This window comes from Oxyura jamaicensis, chromosome 7 (genome assembly GCF_011077185.1).
Source record: "Oxyura jamaicensis isolate SHBP4307 breed ruddy duck chromosome 7, BPBGC_Ojam_1.0, whole genome shotgun sequence".
In the NCBI taxonomy this organism is placed as follows: domain Eukaryota; kingdom Metazoa; phylum Chordata; class Aves; order Anseriformes; family Anatidae; genus Oxyura; species Oxyura jamaicensis.
Window position 1 is genome coordinate 35,964,033 of NC_048899.1, and position 15,887 is coordinate 35,979,919.

A 15,887-nucleotide genomic window follows, 5' to 3' on the forward strand; every position below is an offset into this window, starting at 1 on the left:
GGGGGGGGCCCAGGGCTCGGCCCTGCCGTGGGCATCGCAGCCTGCGCAGGCCCTGCAGGCCCTCGGCCTTCTGCTGAGCCCTGCTGCCCCGGTGGCTTTGCAGGCTCAATCCTGGTTTGGCGGGTTGATTTGTGGCCCTATCTGGGTGTGCTCACTTATTGACCCGGACGTGCCACGGGGAGCACATTTTCTTGCCTGTCCCCTCACTTTTGCTGTTGGGGGGCGCCGGGGCTGAGGGGCAGCAGCACCTGCACCCCAGCTTTCTGCCGGCTGCTGCCCTGCTTGGCAGGTGCCCCACTGCACTTTGTGAAGGAAAATAGGGCCACGGAGAGGATGGGCACAATTTTCACCCCACCATTCCCCACATAATCATGTACGTTGAGATCTGTCTCCACCAGAAGAAAGAGGTTGTACTGAGAAACGCTCTAGCTGATAGGTTTTGATTAAGGCTAGTGGAGACTGAGGTTTAGCGCCTCTAAAAACAAGTTAGCTGCTCTGAAGCATTTATTTCAGGTCCTTCATAGCCAGGGCTCTCGAGGACCAAACCCTGTCTGCATTAGGGATTGAAAATCCCTGTGGAGGGGTCCCAGCTGAGCCCAGCCCGGGGGGAGCATCCTCCCCTCAGCCCGGTGCTGGGCCCTGCCCGGCTGCTCTTCTGGGGGAGCCCAGGCCCCTGGGGTGCCAGCTGCTTTCATGAGCAGACCTCTGGTGCAGAAGCTGCCCTTGCCTTGGGATAAAAAAAAAGAAAAATAAAAGATTTTTTTTTTTAAAAAAGACTAAAACACACTGCAGGGGAAGGGGGACTCTGCAGCCACCTGTGGTGGCAGAGGACAAGGCAGGCTCGAATCATTTTTCTGCGTGGGGAATGCCCTGTGTGGCCCCAAGGTGCTGGTGGGGTGCTTTTCCTTGATACAGGTGTCCCTGTAAACTAAGATGTAGAGAGCAAAGCCTTTTGTTTTTTTGTCATTTCCACATGGAGGAGAGGGCACGGAGGAGAGGAAGAAAGGGTCAGGGAACGACTCTCCCCCCACCCGCTGATGAGGTATTTGAGAAGAAACCTTTTGAATCAACATTCCCAAAGTTTTCAAGTTCCTCTGCGGAAAACCCATGTAGGGATAGGATGTGAGCCAAAAGAGAGGGAAAAGATTGTCTGGCTTTAATTTATCTATCCCTGGGCATTTCTAACAAGCAGATCACTGTAATATTTAATCTCGTGCGAGTCCCTGCGTGTTAAAAGTGACTCTCTCTCATATGTTTTTGTTAATTTTGTCATATATAAAGTCACTTCTGACGCCTCAGCTCTTGACTACAGTGTGTGCTGGGGCAGGAGAGCAGCATCCGTGGGACCCGAACCGCTTCTCACGCTGGGCAGAGAGGAGGGGCGAGGGGCTGCGGGGCGAGGGGCAGCGGGTGGGTGGGCGAGGATGCTCATCCTGCACTCGACAGGATTTTCCCCCTCTCTTCTGGGGCTGGTGCTGAACTTTAGGCACGTTTCTCGGCTCGGTTGGCAGTTATTAAAATTCGCCGCTCACTTTTGTTTATAGTTGGTTGTTTACTTTGTTGAATTTTTAAAAACTTGTTAGAATGCAATTGAACACAGATTCAACAGTATTTAGGCTTGAAAAATAAAGATGCATCAGAAAGATGCCTATTATGCTTCAGAATTATTAATTGACATTTTTATGATGAATAATTAATCATTTGAATAATTTTCGTATCTCTGATCTGAACACATATTTGCATATCTAATGTCTGATTTTAAATGTGGTTTCTTTAGTTGCATTCTCCCAGGACAAAGACACGAAGTAAGTAACATCCTAATGTAAAACTTTTTTTCTTTGCGGTTGTAAAAGTATGTTTATTGAAATGTAAGCTTGTGTTTAGTTATGAAGCTGTTAATAATATATGCATGGCATATATGCATTAATAAGACCGTGTATCTTTCAGATATGAGCGCATTTAGGCCCCATTTTCTCCAAGACAGTGGTAAGGTCTCCAGCAATATGCACACAGTGCTTAAAACCATGCAGAGTTAAGCTAGGAAACCATAAAGAAATATCTCAGACGTGCAGTGTTCCCTTCTTGTTTATATGACACTTAGTGAGAAGACCAAAGGTTGTTTCAATTTGAGGTGCTTAAAATATCAAGAACTTTTTATATCCATTTTTACTGTTTCAAGTGTCTTCCCAGTGAGAAGACATCAGCATTTGCTTGTTATAGTTTAATATGCCAAAATCATAATCCTCAAGCCTCCCGCCCCCCCCCTCGCTCGAGAAAGCAAGAGTACAAGCTGCACAGCAGTTGCAAGTTGGTCAGCAAATAGGTGCAAGCAGCGGTGCCTGTTGTGCAACCCGCTCGGCGTTCAGTTGGTATGAGCACAGCTCAGCCACATGGGGAACAGAAAGGAGGAAGGGGCAGCCGGACAAAACCATAACCAGAAAGGTATAAAAAAAAGAAAGAAAGAAAGAAAGAAAAACAAGAAATTAGAGTAGCCTCTGCTCCACTGCCTTAGACCCCTGGTTAATTATTACAGCAATGCTGCCTGCCTGGCACCCGGGCAGGAGTTTCACTAGGAGTTGCCTTTGCTTATGCCAGGTCTGAATTAGATTTAGTAAGAAATGAAATCTTTTAAGCATTTATATTTAGTGGCATATTTAAGTGCACAGGGATCCCAGATTTTTTTCATATGAGCTATTCCTTGTTGTCATACTTAAGAACCGCGGCAATAGATGCTCTAGAAACACCTTAAATGGATGCAGTACTATTAAAGATTAAAGAAAAGGAGATTAAAGAAATTACACTGAAATGGAGGCACAAATACTGGAATGCAATGCATGTTAGTGTTTAAATTTGTTTTGTGCCATTTATATAGGGTAGATGGTACACGTGAAATGAAAAATTCAAATAAAAACTTTAAATCTCTCTCTTTTTTTTTTTTTTTCTTTTCTTTTTTTTTTTTTTTAACAGTGGGTTGTAAAAATTTCGACCAAGAAATATATATACATATGATTTTATGGAGGAAGTATATTATATAGACTATGGTAATCTAGCGGGCAATATCTGACAGACAGATACTGTATAAAGAAACTGTGAAATGTAGTTCTCAGAACAGGCTGAAGTTATACTGAATAGGATGTTTAGCAGTTGCATATGCTCAGTGATAACAGATTTTTTTTTTTTTTCTTTTTTTTTTTTTTTCCTGGGGGGCTGAGTCTGTAATAGCAGAGCAGTCAGCTCGCAGCCTCACAGCACAGGGGGCCAGCTCTGAGACCACTGCCAGGAGCTGCCATCGCTTTGGCCATCAGGGGGGCAGCAACGGCAGCAGGCTCTCTGCAAAGGGATGAGGCAGGCATTGGGGTTAAACCTGCAGGCTTTGCTTCTGAAAGCAGGAGAAAAGCTAACATCCCCGAGTGGCACCCACACTTCCCTGCAAAGGGACCATTTTGGGGGCCCCCCAGGATCTCCTCTCCTCTGGTAGCAGCAGCAGCAGCAGCACTGGAGTGAATGCATCCAGCACTGAGCTAGCCCCATCCCGGGATTGCATTGTGCCTTAATGAGGATGATGGACAGCTTTGTGGAAGCCTTATTTACACTGGAAATGCAGATTTTCATTTATATTTTATGTTATTTTGTTTTTTGGTTTGTTTTAACCAGGCAAAATGGTGAGTATAAATGATACAATTCAGATCCTGTTCTACCTATTTTGCAACAAGGTCAAATTTATTCCCCCCCAGCTTTCCCACCATCTCTCTCTTTTCCTATTGACTACCATTTAAGCCAGTGGAGGTAAAGTTACTGGCAGGGAATCCAGGTGCAAAGCTGACATTTTGGTGGCCATCCAAACGTTTCTGAGTCAACTCGAGTCAGCCCCCGAAGGCAGGGGTTGGAATTAGATGATCTGTGAGGTCCCTTCCAACCCAACCATTCCGTGATTCTGTGATTGCCCCCGACAGCCTTATCACCGCCCCGGGGAAAGCATTTTGTTCTCTCTGTGACTCCAGGAGATTGTCTGTGTATTTCAAAATCTACACCAATGTGAGGGTGACAAAAATATTGAGAAAAGCCCAAATGGTTTGAAACGATTAGATCCTGCCACATAGCTTTCAAGGAAATTCCTTGTTTATAGAATTGCCCAATATCTGGAAAACTGCTTCTGCTCTGCATCGCCTGTCCCAGCGACATTGCACGTCTGACCTGCAGACTTACGTGTGAACTGGCAGGCATCCCCTCCGTCAGTGGTGGCATTGGACTTGCCAGCTCTTCTGCTCGCTTCCCCCCGACTATCAGCATCACCTCCAGCTCGTCTGCGGATGGAGGCCGGGCCAACTGGCCCTTTTCCAAGCCCAAATCTTGGGCTCTGGGTTATTAGAGCTGTCAGAAATGGGAGAGCTTATTTTTACTGCCATGAAACTTTTCCCCAGGTCTTCCCTCCCTCCCCAGCTTGTGTTTGAAAAATGTTTATCTGGAAATTTCCTGACACCCCTCCGGCCATTTGCTCTGTGGTTCCCCGGGTCGGTGTTACAGTGAAGACACTGGTACTCAAACAAGCCTTTTCCCCATACGGGCAGCGTTAGGCGCATTTACACTCGTACCACCTCTTACTACAGCGCTTGAAATTTGCTCCGTGCAGCATCTAAACTATTTTAAAACCTCGCCATCCTTTTTTTAACACACATCAGCTATCCTGCTTCAAGTCTCTGACAAGGATGTGAAAACCGCAGTGTCAGAACAACTGCTGCTCCTTTCTCGGATTCTGACAAGCAACTTTCAACCTGAAACTCTAAAAATGCCTACTTATATATATATACACATATATATAGTTCAGAATTGACTATATTGACTGTATTTCTTCCCCCATTCTGACAGGTTGGGAATGGGTGCAGAAGATGAGTGAGGCAATATATGGCACTAGCCTTTGGTGCTCAGCCAGTGGGTCCACCTGACAAAGGCCCCTCCACAAGAAGGTTATGAATGGCTGTGATTTCCCCCATTTTGGGCTAGAGAGGAGGCAAAACCTCCAGAATAATTTCTGCAGCATGGGTTGTGATGCTGTGAGCGTTGACACCCATGGCCCTCATGAGTCAGGAGCTGTACCAGTGGGACTCTGCCATAATTTGACTGGGCCACATCTCACCAAGTAAAGACATTTCCATGGGTCCAGCATGGTGCCCATTCACAATATTCATTATCTGACTTTTCATTTTGTGTATGGCATGGGCAGCAGATGCTGCTGAAGCCAGCAGAGGTAGGAACGGGCCCTGGGGTGCTGGAGTGACATGGCCTGGCTGGAGAGGCTGACCGTGGTGGCACTCATCTCGATGGCATCCTCCTGCCTGTCACTAGCCACTGGAGGCATTTCAGGAGTGTAAGCTGGATGACATAGGTCAGCCATACTGATGGATCTCTTCTGGAGTGGCTCTACATGCAAGATCTCTTCCCCTAAAAGACACAGAAAGGGCAGAAGTAGTTGAGCCCAGGTAAAAGACAACAAACCCAACCATGGCATGGTCCTGGACACCTGCAGCTGAGGTGCCTCAGCCTCCTGGAGCTGCTGGGGCAGGTGGGTGCTAGGGTTAGCTCCTGTGCCACCACCACCCACCAGCTGCATGTGGCTGTGGTGTCTTGTCTATGCCAAACCCACATGTTGGTGGCACTTGTTTTGGGGAGGATAGAAGCCATCACTGAGATCTGTGCCTGGAATTTGGGGGGGTAGTATTTAGGAAGCACGAGTCAAGGTGCGTCCTATTTAGGGGTTTTTATTCCTTATTCCTGGTATTTAGTGTTGGGAAGTGGACATGGCTGGAGGTGGGAGCCGTGGGGAAAGCGGTGCGGGTGTGCAGGCAGGGAAGGCAAGCTCTCCCTCGTGCCTTGTGGTGAAGGGACAGAAACAGAGTACAGACCAAAAGCACTGCAAATATTTGTTCTCATTGTCAGATGTTTCTATAAAATCAGTTGTTACTGAATCACCATTGAAGTTACTGAGCATTTAAATAAGCAGAGAGTGAGAAAAGCTAAGTCTAATTATATGTTTCATGCCATTTACAGAGGTTTCCAGGGGATTTTCTTTTAATAAAAGTGCAGTGCATCAAAAAGAATAAATCCTACAATTTTGTTATTTACAAATCAGCTTCTTCTGCCTCAAGCTGACAGACTTACTCTCCATCTCATACCCTTCTTTCCACCCCAAAACGCACCCAGTACATTGACATTTCTGCTAATACTTGTCAAGTATCTACATACTATTTTATGCTCCTTAGGCTGGTAAGCAAATGGATCAGAAGGAAATCATAGCATAGGCATAATGAAAGTCTTCTTAAAGGAAGATACAAAGAAAAAAAATAACTCAGTGTTGGAAAGCACGTAACATAGATGTTTTCCAGATGAAGAGAAAGAAGTGCCTTTTATACCCGTACCCACCAATTCTTGAAGTTTTCAAATCAGAAGCCTGTATGGGGATGTGATGCAATCAATTTAAACAATTTATTAACTGAAAATGTAAAACCTTTAGGATGATTTTTGTCCCTTATTTATTTATTTATTTATTTATTTATTTATTTTTCTCCACCAAGACCACTCTGCTCCTTTCTGACTCCAGCGTATTTAGCAGGTGACCTTTGCATTCAGAGTGTGCCCCTGAGTGCCCAGGACCAAAACCCACCACTAACATTTTCTCTCCTATGTAATCGATGGGTGCAGCACTTCACCCTGCAGCCTTCATCCACGCTTCAGAGAGGAGCAATCCACACTCAGTCAGGCCCATAACTCATTGCATTTTTGAGGCTACTGTCTGTTTTGGTGGGTTAAAAAAGAGGAAACCATGAGGCCATGTGTGTGCTTGCCCAGCTTGGCTGCTGTTATGGATATAGGAGCAGGTTGACTGCTTCGGCAACTAAAATGTTACATGCAGAGGATACCAGAAAAAGGAATGAAAAAGAGAGGGTTTCTCTTTAGTATGAACCTACCACTCAGGCATTACAGAGAGATGAGCTATGCGTTCTTTCTAGAGGTCTCAGCCTTGCCTTGCAACAGCCCTGCCATTGCAGCATGGGCCTCTTTCCTGAGCAGATGCTGTCGGTCTAGCCAAATTGTATGATTGTGTTGTGATACGGAGATATGTGGACTGGGGACTAAATTAAGGACATTAAACTCAATTTCCTTAAGACATGAGCCAGATTTTAATATTGCAGCTGTCCAGAGGTGAAAGGGTAATGAGGACAGGAGGAATTCCTGGACGGGAAAGGGACACTTGGCCCAACAAGTCTGTCCCCCATCAAGTTTATTACAACACACCTCCCTGCCTTGTCGATATATCCTCCAGCCCTGTCTGCCTGTATAAACATGTCTGGCTATCTCTTCTGCTCATTAATACTCCAGTTCACTTGGTGCTTTTATTTAACAAAATGCCTGCCACGCTGAGAATTGGATAGCTCTCCATGAATTTACTGTTTATTCTTAGACCTTTCATTTTTAATTGGCATCTTTTTTAAACCCACCAGATAGAACCACTACTTCAGTTTCCATCCTAATTACGAAAATGTTAATGTTTAGGTCTTTTTAGGAAGGATGAGGCTCAGCCTTAATTTATATCAACTATCTTTAACAGTCAGAAACAACGATTGCTTCATATCTTATTCTTATTTGAGTCACTGAAGTTCTTCTTTGGAAAAGGTGATCAAAATTGGAATTATTGGAGAAAATCTATCATGTTCCTTGTGCAATACGAGTTCTTTTGATTTGCAGGCTATCCTTTGCTGGAGTGTCCATATCACACTTTATTTATACTGAATTGGCATTGATTCAAAATTGATGTTTGACAGATTCAGTACAATTCTTAAGGTGGAGCAGGACTTTTGGTAGTCAAGCATTAACTCAGTGATCTCCTAAAGTCAAGAAACTGCTTTGAAGGCTGATGGGAGGAAAAAAAGCTCCCAAGAAATCAGTAGCATTACAAAGAGTTCTAACTGCTAACTGGTCTTCATTTATTCAAAACTATCTCCCTTTAAATATTCTGCTCGCAAAGTTGAGAGCAAATTAGCATACAGATGCTTCTTCAGAATGCCAACATTTAAAAAAACTGGGTTTTTCCCTTCCTCTGAGGCAACTCAAAGGAGAATGTCATTAGAGATCTGAAAACAAACATGGGGAAAGAGACAAGTCACAAGTAAACCCTTGTGATTTTGAAATTTCAAAGAGCAAAATGGTGGTGAAACAAAAATACTCTGGGTAAAGTGTAAGTGGAGGAAGCAGGCAAAGTAGGTTGCTGTGGTGTCAGATCAAGAAAGTTTCTTGTTTAAGTGTTGAAATCCCAGAAAACTAGTATGTGAACAATTATTTCTGGTATCTAGCTATGCTCTCTTGTTTAGAAAAGCAATGCACTTATATGATGAATAGGAGATTTTTGTCTGGTTTAACGTTTGATCTGAAAATAAAAGAAGCGTTGCAACTAGAGATTGTTTAGGGGAAGAAATTCTCCACCCTATTGAGAAACGCTGAGGTTTTATTCAGGAACTAAGATGGTAGCAGAGGGTGGACGTAGAACTCTCAGAAACTTGGAAACAGAAGAAAAATATCTATTACTTTCAGGCAGGTGAGGAAACAGTTCTGAGAAGGGAAGCCACGGACATCCAGCTGGAGAAAAAACAGTATACAGTACTAAAGCGGCACAGAAAACTTCAAGTTCAAATCCAGAATCCACAGTGATTCAGAAAAAAAAAAAAAATCACCTGTAAAATATGCTAAAATACTTGCCTTTTAATCTGGGGGGTTGAGTCCAACCTTACCAGAGAATTGGTGACCCAAAGATGATTTGAAAATGCAAGAATCCCAGACAGACACTGGGCTCATGGGAGTGAGGGATGGGAGAGATCTCCCTTGGTGTTTGTTGAACTGTAAACACCCACAGCTAAAATCCTTGGATTTTCCATTCCTCATCTAAATGTACTGTATCAGAGAAATCTGAAGTTAGCATAGCAACTACCACAATGTCAGACTACTTTTTTTTTGGTGAGGATTCTTGCATAAAGAGATTAATAGGTTAAAAATATGTATAACGAGCTGAAGTTTTAGTCTTTGTACAGTTCTGATCAATGCTCACAAGGCCAAATCTTTTTTCTTCATACTCTTGAAAGATGTTCTACTAAAATAAATGAAGTAGACATGGCAGTAAAGCCAACAGAAATTGGCTGTAATGTTAGAAAAGTTGCTTGAAACACCATGGAAGTAAGACCTGAGAAAAGTATATCCATAGTCAACACTGCCCATTCTTAACTGGGCAGTTAAAACATGCTATGTTTTATTTAAATATAAAAAACATATTTATATAAAATTTTATTTAAATATCTGGTGAAATTCTGTGTAATTACCATGAGGGAAAAAAAAATGACCCATTCCATTAGGAAAAAAATGAGGGCTATTAAGGGCCTCCAAAACAGACCTGAGCCATGGTGGCACAGAAATTAGCCCGCAGGCTTTTTGTCCTGCCCCCAGTCTCCTGCCTGTGCTGAGCTACTCCGGACAGGTCCATATCACCCTGGGGGCAGAAAGGGACCGGCAGTGCTTCAAAACTACATGGGGCTTGGGTGCAAGGGAAAGAGGATTAGCTTTGTTATCTGATTCTCGTGATAACACCATCCCTGGGTTAAAAAGTCTTACTCAGGTACTTATCCATTGAATTGCAATAGGTTTTTTATTTTTTCTTTCTTTTTTTTTTTTTTTTTTAATAATAATCTGGATTTTTTTTTTAATTTCTAAATTTTCAATTTCCTAATTCAAAGGTAAAAACAAAAACAAAACCAAAGAAAAAAAAAAAAAACACCGAAAAAGCAGAGCAACATCCTATTTATTCTATTCCTCCCTTTTTCTGGAATTCCAGTTTCTCCCTGAGCTCTTTCTTGCTCTCCCCTCTTCCCTTTGCATGGCATCCCTCCATCATTTCTTTCCACCCCTCTCCCCAGCTGGTGCACGCTTTCACATTTTCTCTGCATCAAACAAGCCTGTTTACTTTGCTCTATCAGCTCTGTGCTCCAGCCCAGCAGTGTTCCTGGTGGTGCTGATGCTGCATGTGTTGGTGATCTGGATCTTGCATTCAGGCAGTTGTTGCTAGGGCCCCTGTAACTCATGTCCCCGGCATATTTTGATATGTTACCTTTGATATTCTGATTTAATTCTTTTGCATAGATTAGAGACAAGACAAGCTCCTAACCTGACCAAAGCACTATCCTGTATTGACTGCCAATCTCGAAGTCATTCAATGAATGCTGTTTCCTGACCGTTATCAGTTCATTAAAGTTTGTTATCATTTACACAGTGGCTCTGTACCTTGCTGGTAATCGCCAGTGTAGGATCTTATCAAACACTCTCAAGAAAGTCTAGGCATATTGTATACCACCTATACTGCTTTCCTTGCCTACCTTGGCAGTGATATCTTTGAAGAATTCCAACAAATTATTTGAGCAAGATTTCCTGCTCTAAATCCACAGTGGTTAACTCTACTCAAATGAGGATTTTCAGCATGTTTCCTCACTAAATCCTGCAAAACTGCTCCTAGTCTATTCTTCATAGCTATGAATTGTGTTATGTTAATTTGTTTATATTACGATTTAAAAGTATTTTATATGTATGTATGCCTCTGCATGTGCATATGTACACAAAAGTGTATATATGTATATGTAATGGAGTTTACATTGAAGTACATTGGGCTTTAAAGCTGAATACGTTAAAATAGTTAATGCAGTATAAAATGCGAAGGATACAATTAGGGACAGATCTTTGGCTAGAGCAAATGAATTTGACTTTGAATAAATTTTGCTAACTTAAATGGTGTTAACTTGATTTATGTGAGATGCGGAGTTAACCCTTATGCAATGTATTTGCTTTACTTCTGTGCCAAGCGATCAGAATTACTGTTGGGATGCTTCTTAACATTTCTGATTTATCACAGATATCTATCCACATTTCTTATGGATCTCTCTGGCTCAAGAAGTATATTTTTATTTGCTGCTGCCAAATTAATTCTTAATGTCTTACTAAATTATATGCTATATACTATTAAAAGATCAGTAATTTCTTTGCTTTAATTTTCCATTATTTTACAAAGTTTATTATCCTTTCCAGCGCTCTGTTCAGATATCAGCTTGTTGATCAGTAGGTCTTTCCATTGCAATGCTGAACCTGGCAATTTTTGGTAAATACAGTTAAAAGTTGGTTAATATTATATTTATGCTTTGTTTGACTGGAAAACTAACCTTTTAGAGAGAAAGTAGCCCCTCTCTTCAGGCTGAAACTAAACTGAAAATTTAAGGCCAATATAAGTGGGATTTGCAAATCTATTCTTAAAGGAAAAAGAGGGCTCAGCCACCCTAGGTGTCTAGATCTCTACTGAGGTGCGATGATATTTCCCAAACTGTGATCTGGTTTATAAATCATGGGAAGGAAGAAGCTGTGAAGCATTGTGATTGTGTTTCTAAGCAAACTTTTTTTTTTTTTTTTTTTTTCTCTCTCTCCCCATGAAAACTGTGTTTTACCCTGAAAAAATATTAGTTTTCATGAAAAGTAGCATTTTTGTTTTATTTTGTTTTAAATCAATGATAAAACTGATAGGATTTTTTTTGACCAGTCTGGGTCCACACTCTTCTTGCCAATGCTGGAAACATGAGATTGCCATCAGTTCTAAGGGAGCTGAGCCTTCTGTACAAACCAAGGGAACAGCTAGGCAAAACAACACTCACTTAGGCCAGGAAGGTTTTTGGGGACAACATAAGCTCTGAGTGCCTTAGAAGTCTGGGGACATGCCGGACCCTGTGGGAGTCCATAGCCTCCACTCCACCGAGGTTAGACACAAAAGTGGACATTCACTGGCAGAGGAGAAGTCTGCAGCATTGTGCGAAGCACAGCATCTGTTGATGGTGCTTTCCTTGATGCAGTAGGTTGGTGACAAAAGCATGTGTCCAGCCTGTGGGAAAAAACAGTCAACTTTAACAATGGTCTGAAGGAGGCATAAAAAATCCACACATTCATCAAGCTTCGGAGATCACTGCCCACTCCTCTTGCTGGAGCTCTATTACCTTGTGGGAGAAATGGATTTTAAGTACCTGCTGCCAGGTACAGTGGTTGTATTACAGTGATTGGAGATATAATATATGGAACTACAGATGAGTCTTATGGTCATGGGACTGCATGAGGTCAATTCCATTTATAAACTGCTAAGCCCATGATTTGGTATGCCAGGAACAAAAATAACAAGAAGTTATACTTGTGAGTCCTGAAAGATGAGGTCCCATCTTTGATGAAGAACTTCTTAGTCAGAGTATCTACAAAATACAAAATACGTAAAGCTTATTTGCTTTTCTCTGGTTCATTACTACTAGATTGCCACTATTATGTGTTACTGGCCATTTTTTTTTTTCCCTGTTGTCTCTGTGAACTCTATTGTTGTTCATAGTGGTTCAAAAAGGAAATCTTATTAAGAGTGTCTTAGGTTTCCTTAATTGTTCTTTTGACCTGAGTATTTACTTTGTGACTCTCCCAAGATTTTCTCGATAAGAATGTCTTCTATTGATTTATCCCTTACATCTTTGAGGATCTTTATCATAGTGAAATTTGAGCTCCCTATCATTACCTTTTAAATTATATTAAAATAAAATGTAATTAGAGTTAAATTTTATAATTGAAATTAATCTTACAACAGTACACATGCTTATCTCCAAATATAGGGTTCAGTGTAGCTTCTGGTTGCTCAGTGGGCTAATAGCATTGCCACTACAAACAAACTCCGTTGGTTTCCACATTGTTATCATAACAATCAATACCTGAATAATTAAATTCCTCCATTATCAAATTCTAGTCTTCTTTATCAACTTTTCTTCCACCAGTAATTTTGTTGTCTTAATCTGGTTTCTTCTCTGAAATTCTATAACAACCTTAGAGTTTTACCAGATAATCTTTCCTTTCCTCTCTGTTAAGTTCTCTAGCCTTCCAATTTTGAAGTCCTTAAAGGAAATTCCACTGAATGGAAGTTTGATCAAAGTATATTTTGTTTTGTTTTAATACAGACTACTTATTTTATCTTGTCTCGCCCTTGAGTGAAATCCTATGCATGTAAGTATTTGAAATTGCCATTCATTTTCTTGACTCATTCTCTTATTGATTTTCTTTCCAACTATTTCCAGCCAATGTATCTAATAATTATTAGAGATGAGGCAAGAACTAGATGCCTGTATCCATATCCTCCTCTGAACTTTGTAGCTCATACCCATCCTTAATTAACATGAATGTGAGCAATGGTGTTTCCCAGACTAATATCTAATTCTTTGATGTTACATCCTTACCTTTAACCTTTCCTGCTGTGTTTTGACATAGCTTTGGTCCAGAATGGCTTCTCAGGGGAAGGATTGTACATCATGAAGCTTCACACTCTCCTTAGACCTGATGCCAAAAGAACAGAAAGGAAGGGGAAAGGGTCCTGCTCCCTTCTGTACTCCTGCGAATGCAGCTCCCTCAGATCACTCCAGCCATTTCATTACTCCGTAAATGCAACACTTTCTGAAGGAAATTCACTGTTGAATTAAGGGGGGAAAGTGGGATACAAAACAAATGTTGGTGGTAATGAATTGAAGTGATGATCTGAGGAGCTCATAGTGCTTCATAAGCATTAATTAATTAAACCCGACCAGATCCCAGTGAGGTAGGCATTATGGCCCATACTTCACTGCTGGCTGCGGTGTGCTATTTCTGTCTCAATATCATTTTGTTAATATGTATTCTGATGCGTGGACTGAAATGGTGTCTGACTAGTAGAGATGACTGTGCATATATTTAAGCTGTGAATATTTTGCATGATGAGACTTCACATGGGCAAAATTTTATTTTTTTATTTTTATTTTTTTCCATACAGCCTTGTTCCTGAATAGAAAGTGTATGATAAATGAGTTACACAGAAAGCACTGAAGGGCTGCTGGCAATGTATAGTTATGTACGGTATATAGCTCATTCTGTTACTGAATTACAGCTAATATCTCTTCATTTTGTCACTGAAAACCTGAGTGCACTTCAATGAATATGAAATTTTCTTTCTTTTGTAATATAATTTACCTAATTGCCGTAAGAATTTAACCTATGATTTTAACTGCAATTATTAGAGATGTGAAGAGCACATAAATCTTTTATTAATAAATCATAAAAGTTATTCTGAGTTTTCATTGTGAGAAACATGTTTTGTTTTTAGTACTGATGTAGAGCTTTGACTCCTAATGAGTGCTTTCCCCCCTTTTTTTCCATGCTGCTCTAAACAAGATGTTGTTTATTACTCGAAACATTATATGTAAGCCCCAAGAATATGTTACATGTGACTGCAGTTTTGGCAGACTTTGAGAAACTGAAGTTTCCAGAAATTTTGCTATGTTTAAAAACCAGAGCCATGTTTTAAGGAAAAAATTCTACTTCCAAATGTGTGGTTGCCTGAACCTTTTACATTTTCAAGTCAGATTCCCCTGCCAAATAACACACTGTACCTTAACTATAATAAAAAAGCAGAGACTGTGTTTATAAAAACATTGCAGGAGCAACTGTGATCACATTTCTTGAATTTATTCTATTCATGTGCTAAAATATGCATTTTATAGTAAGCTCTCTATTGCACCGGTCACTTACAGGAGTAGAAAATGACATGTACAGGCAGAAGGTTGGCATAACGTAACAAACCAAACTGGTAAAATACAGGAATTCAGAGCCAGACCAAAATACGAGGTCAAGGAAGTTGCTCTTATAATAATAGTGGTTATCTGTTTAATGTGTGATCTGGCAGTGGTACGACGTTGACCATAAGCAATTAGGCATGTTTCTAAACTGGTGGTGTATAAGCCCTAAGTAACTGCATGCAAGATAGGGAGGCTGTGAGAAATGGGCACTCGTTGTGTTCTTGTGGTTCTTCTTGCTTAACATCAATTAAATTTACAGTTCAGTAATAGGTAGAAATTCTGCTACTGTAAAATAATACCTGCATTCACTATAGCAGTGGGTACATACTTAAGATCCTCTTCTGAAAGCACTTTTCTGAAGCAAACTCCAGTCTGAGCTGATGAATACTGAACAATATTCTTAACAGTTGTGATTAGACGTGCTCTCTATAACTCCCTGGTTATTATTTAAAAGAGTTTTCTTTACAAACAAATTCAAATGCCGATGCCCGTGAATGATGCCCTTGTTCTGTAGGGTGTGCGTGAGTCTGGGACTGAGCAGTGTCCCCAGCGTGCCTTTAGTTGCCTGGCATTGACCAAGCAGCGGCTAAGAGCAGGAAGGTCTCTGTGAAGGCAAACTGCCTGAGCACAGAGTAGGACCTGGGAGCTTCTGTGCTGCGGCCCTGGCTCGGAAACCCATGTTTTTATGACTTTGGTGAATTCACTGGACAACGCATCTTCTCATTAGCTTTTAATAGACTTGGATCCCAGAGTTAAAACGGCCTCTGTGTCCTCCTCTGTAAAATGGGATTGTGATGTTTTCCTGGGCTCAGAAGGATGTGGCTAGAGTGGGAGCTGTGTGGTTGAGCTAGCTGCAGTAGGAACTCTGCTAATGAGCTGTGAAGGCACCCAAGAGAGCTTCTTCTCCCCAACAGCAACCAGTTGCATGAAATTTGGCTACAGCAGCACAAGTCCTGTGATCTCTGCTGTGAGCATTCAGTGGCTTGAACCTCTGCCTTTGCTCAGAAGGAGCTGCGGTCACTGTCCCACCCTCTCTGCCTCTGGGCACCTTCTACAAATAATCACTTAAAAAGCAGCATGTGATTTTCTTAGAACGGATCCCAGATAAAGCCTTAGCAGACGGCTTCCCAAGCACTTCTGAGGGTGCTTTGCATGGCTTTGGCCTTTGTAGAAGTAGAGACTCGATGTATATAC

At 41.5% G+C, this 15,887-nt stretch overlaps 1 long non-coding RNA gene across 1 annotated transcript; it reads left to right on the forward strand.

The window, feature by feature from the left end:
- The first annotated feature begins 1,777 nt into the window (after positions 1-1,777).
- On the forward strand, positions 1,778-14,142 carry LOC118170150. The gene is made up of 3 exons (XR_004752526.1): positions 1,778-1,805; positions 13,050-13,095; positions 13,357-14,142. It is a non-coding gene; the product is annotated as an uncharacterized LOC118170150 (long non-coding RNA).
- The last annotated feature ends 1,745 nt before the right edge of the window (positions 14,143-15,887 follow it).